Source organism: Bactrocera oleae, chromosome 5 (genome assembly GCF_042242935.1).
Source record: "Bactrocera oleae isolate idBacOlea1 chromosome 5, idBacOlea1, whole genome shotgun sequence".
NCBI classification, from domain to species: domain Eukaryota; kingdom Metazoa; phylum Arthropoda; class Insecta; order Diptera; family Tephritidae; genus Bactrocera; species Bactrocera oleae.
Genome location: NC_091539.1, coordinates 51,350,909 through 51,364,379, shown reverse-complemented (window position 1 = coordinate 51,364,379; position 13,471 = coordinate 51,350,909). Strand labels below are relative to the sequence as shown.

At 34.8% G+C, this 13,471-nt stretch overlaps 1 protein-coding gene, 1 long non-coding RNA gene and 1 other non-coding gene across 3 annotated transcripts in view; 1 reads left to right on the top strand and 2 right to left on the bottom strand.

Annotated features, from left to right (window-relative positions):
* The window catches only part of Nmdar2 (NMDA receptor 2), a 112,190-nt gene that overhangs the window by 45,060 nt on the left and 53,659 nt on the right, over nt 1-13,471 (top strand). The window lies entirely within an intron of this gene.
* TRNAC-GCA (transfer RNA cysteine (anticodon GCA)) lies at nt 5,474-5,545 on the bottom strand. The gene has a single exon. It is a non-coding gene; the product is annotated as a tRNA-Cys (tRNA).
* On the bottom strand, nt 6,815-7,266 carry LOC118681273 (uncharacterized). The gene is made up of 2 exons (XR_004976937.2): nt 7,091-7,266; nt 6,815-7,012 (listed from the first exon to the last, which is right to left on the bottom strand). It is a non-coding gene; the product is annotated as an uncharacterized lncRNA (long non-coding RNA).

The following is a 13,471-nucleotide window of genomic DNA, read 5'->3' as shown; positions in this document are numbered from 1 at the left end:
TATAAAGTTCGGTAATTTTTGAAAGACATTGTATAACACAAAAAAATATTTGCAAGCAATTTTAAAATGATAAGCAGTCATCGCGACGCACGTATGCGTCCTACTCAACTTCTTTGATTGTCGTTCAGATTGTATACCTTTCAAGTCACACTGTGTGTGAGGAGTGTAAGGCACCTCTTAGTGAGAAATGTTTTTGAGGTAAATAACTAAAATGACACAGCATTTATGCCAGCTATTCGAAATACTACACGCTTATACCAACACAACAAATTGATCGCATTCTTCCCGAGCAAAGCAAATATTCAACTTCCGAAGCGGCGAGTACGCAGCTGGTTTTCAGCAAAGTGCTGAAGCGAGTTTTTAATAAGATTTACTATAAAAAGATTTTCAGAAGTATGCGCCACAGGCGAGAAGCGACGCAAGCGAAGCATAGTTTACATAGTACAGTGGAGTGTAAGTAGAAGCGAAACGAAAAGCTGCTATACATACCATACTTATTATCTCATCTAACACCAACTCAAAGCAATATTATGCGCTGTTAACGACAACCTCAAGCATAACCAGCTAAACTTTTCCGAACTCAAATACCACAACTTAAAAAGCAAGCAGTGGCAGCACTGGTAGCAGTCACTAACCCACTGCCGCCTAGCCGCACAGGCAGCCCACAGTGATGGCAACCGGTATTGAGGTCATCCGTTCGCAAATTGAGGGTGAGCGAAAAAGAATGTAGAAAAAGGAGCAAAGTAAATGCGTATAAATGCCGTTGATAGAGCAAAAAACGGAAGTTTCGAAGGAGTAAAGTGGAGTATTGGTAATATTATTATACAAGTTTTCAGTTTGCTGTTTTCAGCTTCGTGCCACTACCGTTAAAACTAATGGCAATTCGCTGTCAACTCATGCAAAAGTGCCATCTACTTCTGCTTTTCTTTCACTACTGTTTGTACATCTTCTTGATTGGCTCAAAGTGTGTGCTGATCGAATCAGTAGATAGTTGTGTGTGTGTGTATCTATAACAAAGCACTATGAGTTTCGTGTAAACTCCATTTATTTCTTGAAAATTTGGCGCACTCAAAATTAGTATATATACATTTATGTTTATAAGTGTGTATCGAATGTGCCAAAAATTGCTCGTGATTGAAGCACCAACCTGAAGCTAACTGCTAACATAGCGTCCTTCTTGGCGCTGGCGCTTTCTTCTACGCTTGTTTCTTGGTGTATTTGTTTATCTGTGTATTTGTGTATGTTTGCGCGTCTTGTGCACTCTGCCGTGATGTCAGCATAACGACTTGTTAATGAGAGCGAAAAAAAGCCGTCTGCAGACATTTTATGTGGCGCGAAAGCTTAAAAGCACTTGCGCGCAACCAACTCAAAATCAAGCCTATAACTCACTTACCCATCCCTCACCGCAAACAGCACACCTCTTTGCACCCGTTACACAAGTCAACAAGTGCAAACTTTGTAGCATCTCACTCAACCTGAAAATGCCTGATAATTTTGGCCAACTTAGGCGTCAAGGCACTAAGATACTAAGACAACCGCAACGAAAGCATTTTGGGGTCCATCAACGTAGACATGCCGCCGTTGCTGCACCTTTATTCAAACGGTCGCAAGTAAATATGTAATATTTTATGGTTGAATGGCGCATTTCATGTTGTGATTACTTAAATATTTATTGAAAATTGTGTAAAAACGAAGTGCGCAAAAGGCGAAGTATAAAATATGAAATTTACTCATAAAATTGTACCTAAAGTGTGGTTGTGGTTACCTTTTTTTTTCTGCGCTTGTTTGGTGATATTTTTACGTTCACATTTTATTTGCATTTCCACTTTTCCTAGAAATTCTTTCGTCCATCTGACGTTGGTCAGCTCCTACGCTTGTGACTAAGGTTTTCTTTTTTGTGGTAATTTGCTTGCTAATATTGCTAATGGTTTCTCAAAATAAACGACTCGGCCTGTGACGTCACGGGTCATTGTACGTAAGCAAATACCATTAAGTATGGCAAATGCAAAAGGTTGTCTAGAGCACAATTTAAGAGTACCGCTTGGAGGAAAATATGCTTAAGCGGAAAATATTCGATTCGATTTTTCGAAAGTTATCACACAAGAAAAAGAAATAAAATAAAATAAAGTGACACTATCTTTTCGCTCTCAATATTTTGTCCACAATAGGGCTTATTAAATATGTATTGTATATTATTTCTCTTGTCTATTAGTTAATTTAGATTTTTTTTTCATATATTAACAAAGTTTTTTCTAAGCAAATTTTTGTTGTAAGCCATCCTGAAGGCTGATAATTACATATATTGAGGAAAAACATTATTAGAATTATTTTTTGAATTAAATAAAAGTGTTTAATTTATATGGCCAAGTGATAGTTTTTATCATATTTTGACTCTCCTTGTCACATAACTAATTAGAAAAAAATTGTTTTTCTAATAAAATATTCTCAGTGGTCACTCTCTCTCATGGCAACGAAATCATATTATCACAAAGTTGTGCCAGAAGTGGATACACTCGTTACTTTTTGCAGCTGATTGCAATTAATTTCAAATTTTCGTTTTCATTTGAACATCAAAACCTGTTATGCTACATACTCATTTTCACAAGCCCACGCTGGAGAGAAAATACATACCTACGTATGTTAGTAGTTGAACAGATTATAATGGAAAAGGACAGATGTTACTTTTTGACTATCTCAACTATCGCAACATTTTGTTCACCTAACGGTTGTTTGTATCCCCTAAAAATAATTGAGTTACCTATAGGGTTATCTATGTATAAATAATCAGAGTGACGAGACGAGTTGAAATCCGGGTAACTGTCTGTCTTTCCGTCGGTATGCCCGTGCAAGCGATAACTTAAGTAAAAATTAAGATATTTTGATGAAACTTTGTACATACAAGTATGTTCCGTGGCACCCAAGGAGGGTTATTATTGCAGATATGCGGGCGTAATCGGACCACTGCCACGCCCACAAAACGCCATTAAACGAAAACCTATAAAATGTCATAACTAAGGACTAAATTACAATGCAAAACTGTCAAACTGAAGTGTGCGTGGCCCCACCCTCTAATCTAAATGTACATATGTTCCAAACAATTAAAGCTAACTCAACTAAACTTGCTGAGAAGAAACTCTTTTAGCACTTCTTTATACACTGTGAAAATGGGGAAAATACTCCACTCCCCATATAACGGTTATCTTAAAAATTACTAAAAGTGCAATAACTCACTGTATAAAAGGGCCGCAAGCAGGGAAGGGCTTTAAGGGTGCCGGTGTAAAAGTTGGATAATGGGCGTGTCACCGCCTACTTTTAAGTGAAATCCGATATCTCAAAAACTATTTGACCAATTTCAATCACCAAATTTTTAAAGTCCATCTTATTCTTTCACTTTACAGTATACAGATATATTTATCGGTCAATATGCAAGAAATCTTATTGAAATTCTGAAATAATATCTTTCTAATAACAGTGTATCTTATTGCATGTGGTTGCTAATAGTGGATCCAATACTGCCTACTTTAATTTAAAAATATACGAAAGTCCCTTCAGTTTACCTTGCGAGAGTATAAAATGTTCGGTTATAGACGAACTTAACCCTTTCTTATTTGTTTTACTTTATTTATTTATTTTTGCTTTTATTTCTCTTAGTTGCTTTAAGTGTGGAAGAAACAAGAAGTTACATTTCCGCAGTCATAAACGATTTCTGTTTTTAAAGTATTATATATTTTATTCTGATAAAAGTTCAATGCATACTTTTAGGCAACTTTGTCATATAGTTTTGGGGCAATTTTTTTTTATACTCTCGCAACCTGTTGCCACAGAGTATAATAGTTTTGTTCACCTAACGGTTGTTTGTATCACCTAAAACTAATCGAGTTAGATATAGGGTTATGTATATATAAATGATCAGGATGAAGAGACGAGTTGAAACCCGGGTGACTGTCTGTCCGTCCGTCCGTCCGTGCAAGCTGTAACTTGAGTAAAAATTTAGATATCTTTATGAAACTTGGTAGACATGTTTCTTGGTACCGTGAGACGGTTGGTATTGCAGATGGGCGTAATCGGACCACTGCCCCGCCCACAAAACGCCATTAATCAAAAACAAATAAATTGCCATAACTAAGCTCCTCAATAAGATACAAGACTGTTATTTGGTACACAGGATCACATTAGGGAGGGACATCTGCAGTTAACATTCTTTTTTTTAAAGTGGGCGCGGTCCCGCCTCTAATAGGTTTAATGTGCATATCTCCAAACCGCTAATGCTATAATAACAAAATTCACTGGACGCAAATGTTTTTAGCATTTCTATTGACGGTGTGAAAATAGTTGAAATCGGGTTGCAACTCCGCCCACTCCCCATATAACAGTACTGTTAAAAACTACTGAAAGCGCGATTAATCAAGCACTAAACACGTCAGAGACATTAAATTTTATCTCTGGGATGGTATGAGATGACTTTATAGGAACCGCGTTCAAAATTAGACAGTGGGCGTGGCACAGCCCACTTTTAGGTGAAAACCCATATCTTGGGATCTGCTTAACCGATTTCAACCAAATTCGGTGCATAACGTTCTTTTCATATTTCTATGTTATAGGGCGAAATCGGACTACAACCACGCCTATTTCCCATATAACACCATTTTCAATTCCATCTGATTCTTTCACTTTCCACTATGCATATCAAGCAACAATGATTCTATCGCGGTAAAACTTTGCGTAAATAATACGTTTAAAGTATGCCACCTTGTGACCAAAAATTGTCTAAATCGAACCAAAACTGTTCAAGCCTTTGACCTTCTACCGAAAATATCAGTCAATCCACAAAGAAATCTCAAACGAGTGTACCATTTGACTTTGCGAGAGTATAAAATGTTCGGTTACATCCGAACTTAGCCCTTCCTTACTTGTTTTAAAATACATATGTCCATAAGATTTTATCTATACTTTTGTGTAAATGATTCCTACAAGTATGTTGTGCGTTTTCATACTAAACTCTAAATCAATAGTACGAGTACACAGATTTTAAAATATGTATCTGTAATATTCATAGGCAATTCCAACTTCTTGTGTTTTTAAACAAAAATATTTATTTCAAAAAACAAAAGTTAAATTTTTTTATTCCCAACAGGGAATTATATTTTATATACTTTTTATTTTGGTAACTCTTATAATTATTTTCAGATATATCAATATGTTTTTATAAAAAAAATTCTCCTAATTCGCTTAAAAAAAAACAAATTGAAAGTTTTTCGAATAGTATCGTAGATATTTGTGTGTAATGAATATTCTACATTTCGCTATCAATCTCTTTTTTGTGCTTTTTGAATTATTTAATTTTAAAACACCAAAAATCCAATATATTGCTAATATATTTATCTGATATATTTTATTTTGCGTTTTATATATTACTATTTTAATAGACAAAAAAAACGTTCCTTAAAAAAAATATGAAACAAAAAGTTTATTAAGGGGACACCCGGGTTTGAACCGGGGACCTCTCGATCTGCAGTCGAATGCTCTACCACTGAGCTATATCCCCCACACAAAAGATGAGCGCCAAATAAGCAAAACACCTCGCATGCTGGCAAACGTTCTTACAATCAGCACTCACAATTCTTTGTTTATATAGATGTGTGTGTATGTAGATATGTGCTTATTTTTTGTTTGTTCTACAAGCTGGGTACATAGTATAAATGAATTTTTATTTAATACAAACCAAATCACTGATAAATTGGAAATTTTATTTGACATTACCAAAATTAAAAACTTTATCTGCATATGCAGATGTATGTGTGTATGTATAATTGTACCTATACAATATATGGTATATACATTTTATAAATATTGTGCATACATACAAACATATATGACAACTTTTAAAGTGTTTCGCCGTTTTATTTGGTCATAAAAATTTGCCATTGACTTTTAAGGACGAAAACGTAGGCTTAACATTTTTAAATTTTATTTATATATTGTACATACACATGTTCATATGTTTCAATTGTTTAATATTAGATGATGTAATGTGGAAAATGTGTTTTAATATTTTAGACATTTAGCATTGCATAAATGTATATATTCACATCATATGTTCATGTTAATAATTATATGCATACATATATATGTATGTGTGTATATTAGGCTGGTTCAAAAACATTTTTTATATTTGTTTAAACTTTTATTCTCTCAAATGTTTCTATTTTATGGTAAAACAAATCGTCTCCAAACATGAGCCCTATAGCTGAACTTCACATTTTGAAGTTTGGAAAAATTTAGTCATTTTTAAATGGCTGTAATTAAATAGGGTCTAAACCCCTAGTTTTTTAGGATCAAGTTCAAGTATATTGGGTATATAACCATATTCGTGCAGTTTTTTTTTTCAAACTTCGTTTAAGAAAAACATGTATAATATTAGTATTACCCATCTAAACCTAAAACATTTTCCTATCTTTTAAGCGTTTTGAAATGGCTTCTTAAGCGATTAATGTTTTCTAACGCATATTCAGAATATTGGAACAATGGAATAATGGAATAATAATCTAAATACGCTAGATCTTGGAAAACCGTACAGAAATAGATTTAGAACTAATAATAAAATATATTATTATTTAATTTAGCTTATTTTTTAAATAGAAAAATGATATTCAGTGTGTAGTTAGTTTATCATCATTTAATTTACACTTTTGGGGTTAAGTTTTGTTTGGAACTCTTAAAATTTTCACTCGCCTATTTGTACAAGCATTACTTCTTGAAGTAGTAGATTATAAGTGTTTCATATTGAAATTCATTCATACAAAAACTACTTACATAATTTATCCGCTTTTGATATGTAACTGATATATATTTGGTAGTTCGAAGGTTACAAAGATAACATACTTAGGGTACTTCTTTAAATTTTTTAACCCACGCTGAATTGTAAAAAGATAATATTCCTTACTGCCAGACGCCGGTGGTCGGACGTCCACCTGTAGATCGGGCAAGAGATTGAGGGCAAGTACATTAAATTCTGTAAGTGTACATTATTTTTATTTACTTATTTAATAAAATGTACTTTCAAAAGAAAAAACAATACATCACGAAAAACCTCATTAAACGGGCCAGAGAGAGTAAGGTCAAATGCTTAACTACAGTTTAGAGGCTTCAGCAGCTTAATTCCAAATATGTAGTTCCTTGTTAGTTTATTTTGGCACCAGAAGCCTGACTTGATTTATTTTCTCGAAATTGTTTAAATTGCTAGGAGGCCGATAAACGTAAAAAAAAAAAAAATATTTTCGTACTTTGACTTCCTCATGAACGCATGGCACCCTATTTAAATAGTTTTACTTGCTATAAATCATTTTAAAGTTCCACTTTGCCAAAAATAAAACAAGGTCATTTTTTAATATTATTGTACTTCACCCACCTTTCTTTGAAACTGACACTTTTGCGGGTTTAACTACATTTCATGAGCATACTTATGTTTTCACAAAGTTTTTCTTTGTGGTAATTTTCCTGCATTGCATCGCAACGATTATTGCCCTTCCAAGAATGGGCCGTATGTGAGCGGCGCATTTGAGTGGCCGTTATATAAAACTTTTCAAATGAAAGAAAATTGTATAAAAATGCATTGCTATGAAAATTTAGAGCAGTTACCAAGAAGGAAACGGCTTGCGGCGAGCAACTGAACCGCTGGCTGTTCAGGCACTTATGGCTTTAAGCTCGAGGTTCCCCCAAGTAAACCACCTTTTGCTGACGGTGAACACATATGTATGGATGTGTGTATGGTATATATAATATGTGAGATATTACTTGGGGAAATGAAAATATTTCGCATACAGTGCAACGACCAACAACGACAACCGGATGTGCCCGTTTCTTTTTCGCACTTAATTCACAAGCCTCTTGTGAGCCGCTGTCAAGTTGCTTGTTTACCGGCTGCTGCGAGTATTTTATTAAGGCTCGTTGTCTTATGCTTACTTTATCATCTACTTTATTCTGTTATCATATATGCATATGTACATTAGGGTGAGTCAAAAACTAACTCTAGGGTTCTTGTATTAAAATTTATTGAATATGCAAAGAAAACAGGAAAACCCGTTCACTTCGGTTGCACTGAAGCTAAAATACCCTTCACAGGCGAATTTGTTATAACGAAGTTATTATAAAATATCTTTATTTGGATTTTAACCGGTCAGTTTGTATGGCAGCTATATGCTATAGTGCTCCTATCTGATTAATTTGTTCGTAGATTATAGCCAAATTTCGTCAATATCTCGTCAAATAAACAAGGGTTTCATACAAGAACGTGTTCGTGTATATACAGACAGATGGACGTGGCTAAATCGACTCAGCTTATCATGATGATCATTCATATACTCATATATATTTTGTATGATCTCCGACGTTTCCTGCGGAGTGTTACAAGCTTGGTGCAAACTTAATACCATATACCCAGTTCAGGGTTTAAAAATATCCTTGCATGGAAATATTTTTATGTTAGTTGGAAAAGATGTCGGTGAGCACTGAATATAGGCTAGTTGTTGGCTCACCCTAATGCACATACACACATTTGGTTATAAGTATGCGTATACCGTCTCGCATATCTTTATTCAACTTACTTCTGCAGTAAGGTCAATGAGTAAATCTATAAAGTAACACACATGCGGCTTGCCTGACTAAAAAAGCAATAAGAAGAAAAACAAAAAAAAAAACAAAAAAATTATTGTGCATGAGAAATATGAAAATTTGTTATTTAACCTGAAAACGGCGAAAAGCTAGAAGAAGCAAAAGAAAAAATCGCATTGAAGCAGCAGCAACAGTTGCAACAGCAATCAGTGCTATGGCGGGGGAAAAAATAACAAGAATAAAGAACAAACAAACACAAGAACAACTGATACATTACTGCAAACGATACATTAGTAATATCTGTCGTATTGGCAGCATCCATGCAGACTTTCCACCTCAATTGCTGCCATCCGTTATGCCATCTTCCATTCATCTTTCGCCGAGTCATGCGTTTACCCTTAGGAATTTCGCCGGCTTTGGATGCTCGTTTTTGTCTCTATGGTTGCTGCCTCCAACTTGCACTTGGTTTGTGTTGTTGTTGTTCTGTGCAAGGTGTGCATACCGTTGCTCATTGACAATAGGTGGTAATGATGTCGCTGATGTTGGTAATATTCATAGCTGTTGCCACTTTTATGTACTTGCTTGTTTATTATTTCCTTTTAACTGTCATGCATCATTGAGTAAGCGACTAAGTAAGCGAGTTAGTGTGACTAGCGCGTGCCTTTCGCGACTATATTGTCGATATTTGTCTCAATTTGCTTTTATTTTGACTTGTAAAAGTGTTGTTTATAAGCGTAATAAGTATTCGAGATATTTTTATCGAATGGTATACCTTGCAGAGTCAGTAATTGTGGTTAGGTCACTTGGGGCATAGCAAATACAAGTGAAGTGGAAAGCTTTAGGCTTAAGCAAGGTGAGAGAATCCTTGTATGTTTATGACCTAATAATGGCGCCTAATATAGTCATTACAGTTGATATATTATAATACATATATAAAATAACGAGCAGTTCATTATTTTTTAACATTATGGCTACTCCCTAAACAAACGGACACCCTGCGCTTGTCCTCTGACACATGCACAATAGTGTTATGATTCTTTCTTAGTGGAGAAATACTTTTTTTGGCGCTAAAAAACCGTTGATAATAATTAATTAATTTTTGTTGTCTATAAATTACTATAATTGATTTAAAGTTTTAAAAATAAAGAAAATAAATTTGTTTTTCATTTGGTAGTTTTGAAGATAGTGTCTATACCACTTGAATGAGGTATCCGTATACTCTCCTGTACAAATTCAAGTCGATAACTTTGTTGTTGCTTTTACATGAAATCTTTTGACAAGAGAGCAGAGAAATAGCGAATCGAAAATAGCTAATAATTCATAGCAATTCGGGCAAATTGGCAATGCCGTTCTTATGATCTATTCTTTCACTGAATATTTGCATTGTTAGCATTCATTTTAAGAGAATGGAGCGTTACCATCAATAGCGAGCATTATAACATCATGTGGACCGACTATTTATTCTGAAATTTGATGAAGTCGACACGCACGATCTCTTTTTCCATCAAGACGGTAAACCCCCTCAAATGGCCCAGTCAAATGGCCGCCAAGATTATGCGATTTAAAGCCTCTAGATTTTTTTTCTCTGGGGGTATGTTAAATTAAATGTTTACGTCAATCAACCAGCAACGCTCTAAGCTTCGAAGACCACATTCAGTGCAATATAACCGAAAATCCAGCCGAAATGCTACACCGGATCATCGAAAATTGACGTAAGTGGGTGGAAGTATGCAAACGGAGCCGTGGTAACCATTTGGCCGACATTTTGTTCAAAACATAAATGGCATACAATTATCTGCAATAACATAAAAATACAGCAGAACCCAATTTGACCAATTTTTAGTGTTTTATTTCATTTTAACCTCACGTCGTTCTTTTTGATAGATCCTGTACATCGAACGATCTATATGCGTTTTCTGTACTTTTTCTCAATTCATTTTCTCCATATTAAATATATAAATTCTTATTATCCGTCGTAAAGGTAGACTGGAAATTACTTTTGCACAAGCATTAAACTTTTTTAAAATGGTCTGTTTGATTGTGGTCTAGTGTCGAATTCTAAAATTTTTGTAGATACTTATTTATCTGAATTTAATAGAAAGGCGTATGAAACAAATTTTAATATTTGGATATATAAACGCATCCATATCTACTGGAAAATTAAAAAAACACACTGACGAGCAACAAGCACCAACATGGATATACTTATATGTGTAATATGGACTTGTTGTTAAATCGTATGGTTTGAAACTACCTTACTATTATACTCGTAAACCACTAGAAACTGGTTTTTCGGAAGTTTTCCAATCTAACATATGAGTCCTTATATACTTATATATTACAAGATCTTAATTTTCATGTTTTTTCAAACTAGTTCAAAACTGTCCAGTTGAATTTATGTTCTTAGGAACAATTCTATTGTTGTTTTATTCAGATTATCTGTTCTTTACTGATTAGCTAGATTACGCTTTTTATACTCTAAATAGGGTATAACAAGTTTGCCACGAAGTTTGTAACACCCAGAAGGAAACGTCGGGAACCCTATAAATTATATGTATATATATATATATATATATATATATGTAGCCTATCAGCGCGAGGAGTTGAGTTGAATTAGCCCTGTTCGCCCATCTGTATATACGCGACTAGTACCTCTGTTTTTGAGATATCGCTCCGAAATCTGGCACACGCTCTTTTCTCCCCAAGAAACTACTTCCGACAACTGCAACTGCTGATATCGATCGCTAAAGCATATATGTAGTTGCCATACAAATTGACAGATCAAAGTCAAGTTCTTGTCGTGAAAACTTTTTTATTTGAAAATCTTCACGAAACTTTATTGCCCAGGGCAACACTACAACATAAACATACTGTTCTTCGATCTGAACTATAGCATACAGATGTCATATAAACGGTCCAATCAAAATCAAGATATAGATCTTCATAAAAAGTATTTTTTTTCTTGTTAAGTAACCTCACATCGATCTGAGGGTTGTTAATGTCAAATAATGAGGCGCTTTTATAGCAGCAAAACCTTTTTCGTTGGATGCAAATCGTTGGGCGAATATCATTTTTTTAAAAATTTCTGGAAAGGTGTCCTTCTTTTCCGACCAGTTCGGTTTTAGTCAGGAACCCCCTTAATAAACTTATATTTAGCCACACTAGTTGGCTGTTTCATTGCAGGTTGAGTTATATATTGATATTTGCCATCTCCGTTATAATCAACTATTGCGCAAATACCTCACCCCCCGCGTTGCAGCGTGTATCGTGTGCTACAACCGAAGGAACTCAGTCAATATGTTGCAAAAGTTACGCACACAAACCTTAAGCACATTTACCGAAGTACCTGCACACATATGCAACAATGTATACATACTCATACAAATACAAATGTATATGTATTCGTTTGTGTACATATTTATACTTATATGCATGTGTGCATAGCTAAAGGTAAATTATGTTACGGTTTTCGTAACGCTTGTGGTTTAAAATATTGCTCTTGGCCATGTGAAGCAGATGCTGTTGCCGGCTACTGGTTGCTGCTTACACTTACTAGTCGCTCTACCTGGCCGGAGGCGTTGATATGTAATATTATTGCAAACTGCAGGTATTTCAAGTTGTGGCAGCGTTTGTTTGCCCACACATACTTATGCATACGTACGTGCTTATGTGTTTATGTGTGTAGCGTAAATTCCTTTCCGCTTAATTGGCATTGGCAAGAATTCGAGGCAGAACTATGACAAGAACAACAATATACACGGCAATAGTAGGTCAGCAGCTTGAACACAAGCAAGAAGACTTCTGAACTTGGACTGATTTCTCATTAGTCAACCAAATGGCCAACCCCAGCCAGCCTTCTGCTGCAAGTTTTTCCATATGTGGTTTTGCTAGCCTTTGTGGCTCTGGGTAAATTTCCTGACTCGACGGCGAGACACGCTGCTTCGGTCTGCTGCCGGTTAGTTTGGCATACGTATATTCGCCAGCTTTTCATTTTCGCTTCTGCCTCATTGACTTTTACATTCTCATCTCATGTTTTTGCTTCTATTTGAGTTACTTTGTTGCGTTTAGTTTTTCCCAGTGTGCGTTGCTATTTTTATAAACAGTTATGAGATTGTGTATGCGAAGTTTCACATGCTTAGACTTTGTGATTAAATTTTGTTTTTACTTGCAACTTTAATTGAAAGATGTGTGTTTTAATATACCCGCATGTGGTCACAATCAAACTCCATCCTTTCTGAAGAAATGGACTATGGTATTGTTCGTATTACTAACAACCATTAAAAATACTAGTATTTCACACATACAGCTTTATATTCCTTGGAGCCAATTTTCAAAGCACTTTTTCAAGTTAAATCATACATTTGACTTTAAAAACTTTAAAGTTTCCATTGGAAATTGTTGTTGGTAGTATTTATATTTTATTACTTAAGTCTAAAAACATTAATTCTTACAGAATAATAGAAAATTATAGCATAATAAAATTAAAATTAAACAAAGAGATAACTTAGCTAAAAAACAGAATTAAAAGTTTTAATGTAGGAAGCGCCGATTGTTTGTCTCCGATTTTATAAGGAAAAAATTATTTTTAGTTTGCGAACAAGAAGAAAGACAGCGCATTCTCGGGTTCAAAAAATCCATCAATTTTCTGTCGACATTACTTGACGTCGTTAAGCAAAATATACAACTATACAGCTCATTTGGGAAAAGTCTATAGCATTGGCATGGTTCATACTCAAAATTTGTTGCGTCGATCCATAAGAGACCATCATGCGTTCATCTGCTACCTCTCTGATTCCAACACACCATTTTTCAAGCACTGTTTAACCTTTTTGCTGCTATCGCTATTAATAGAGGTGGATGG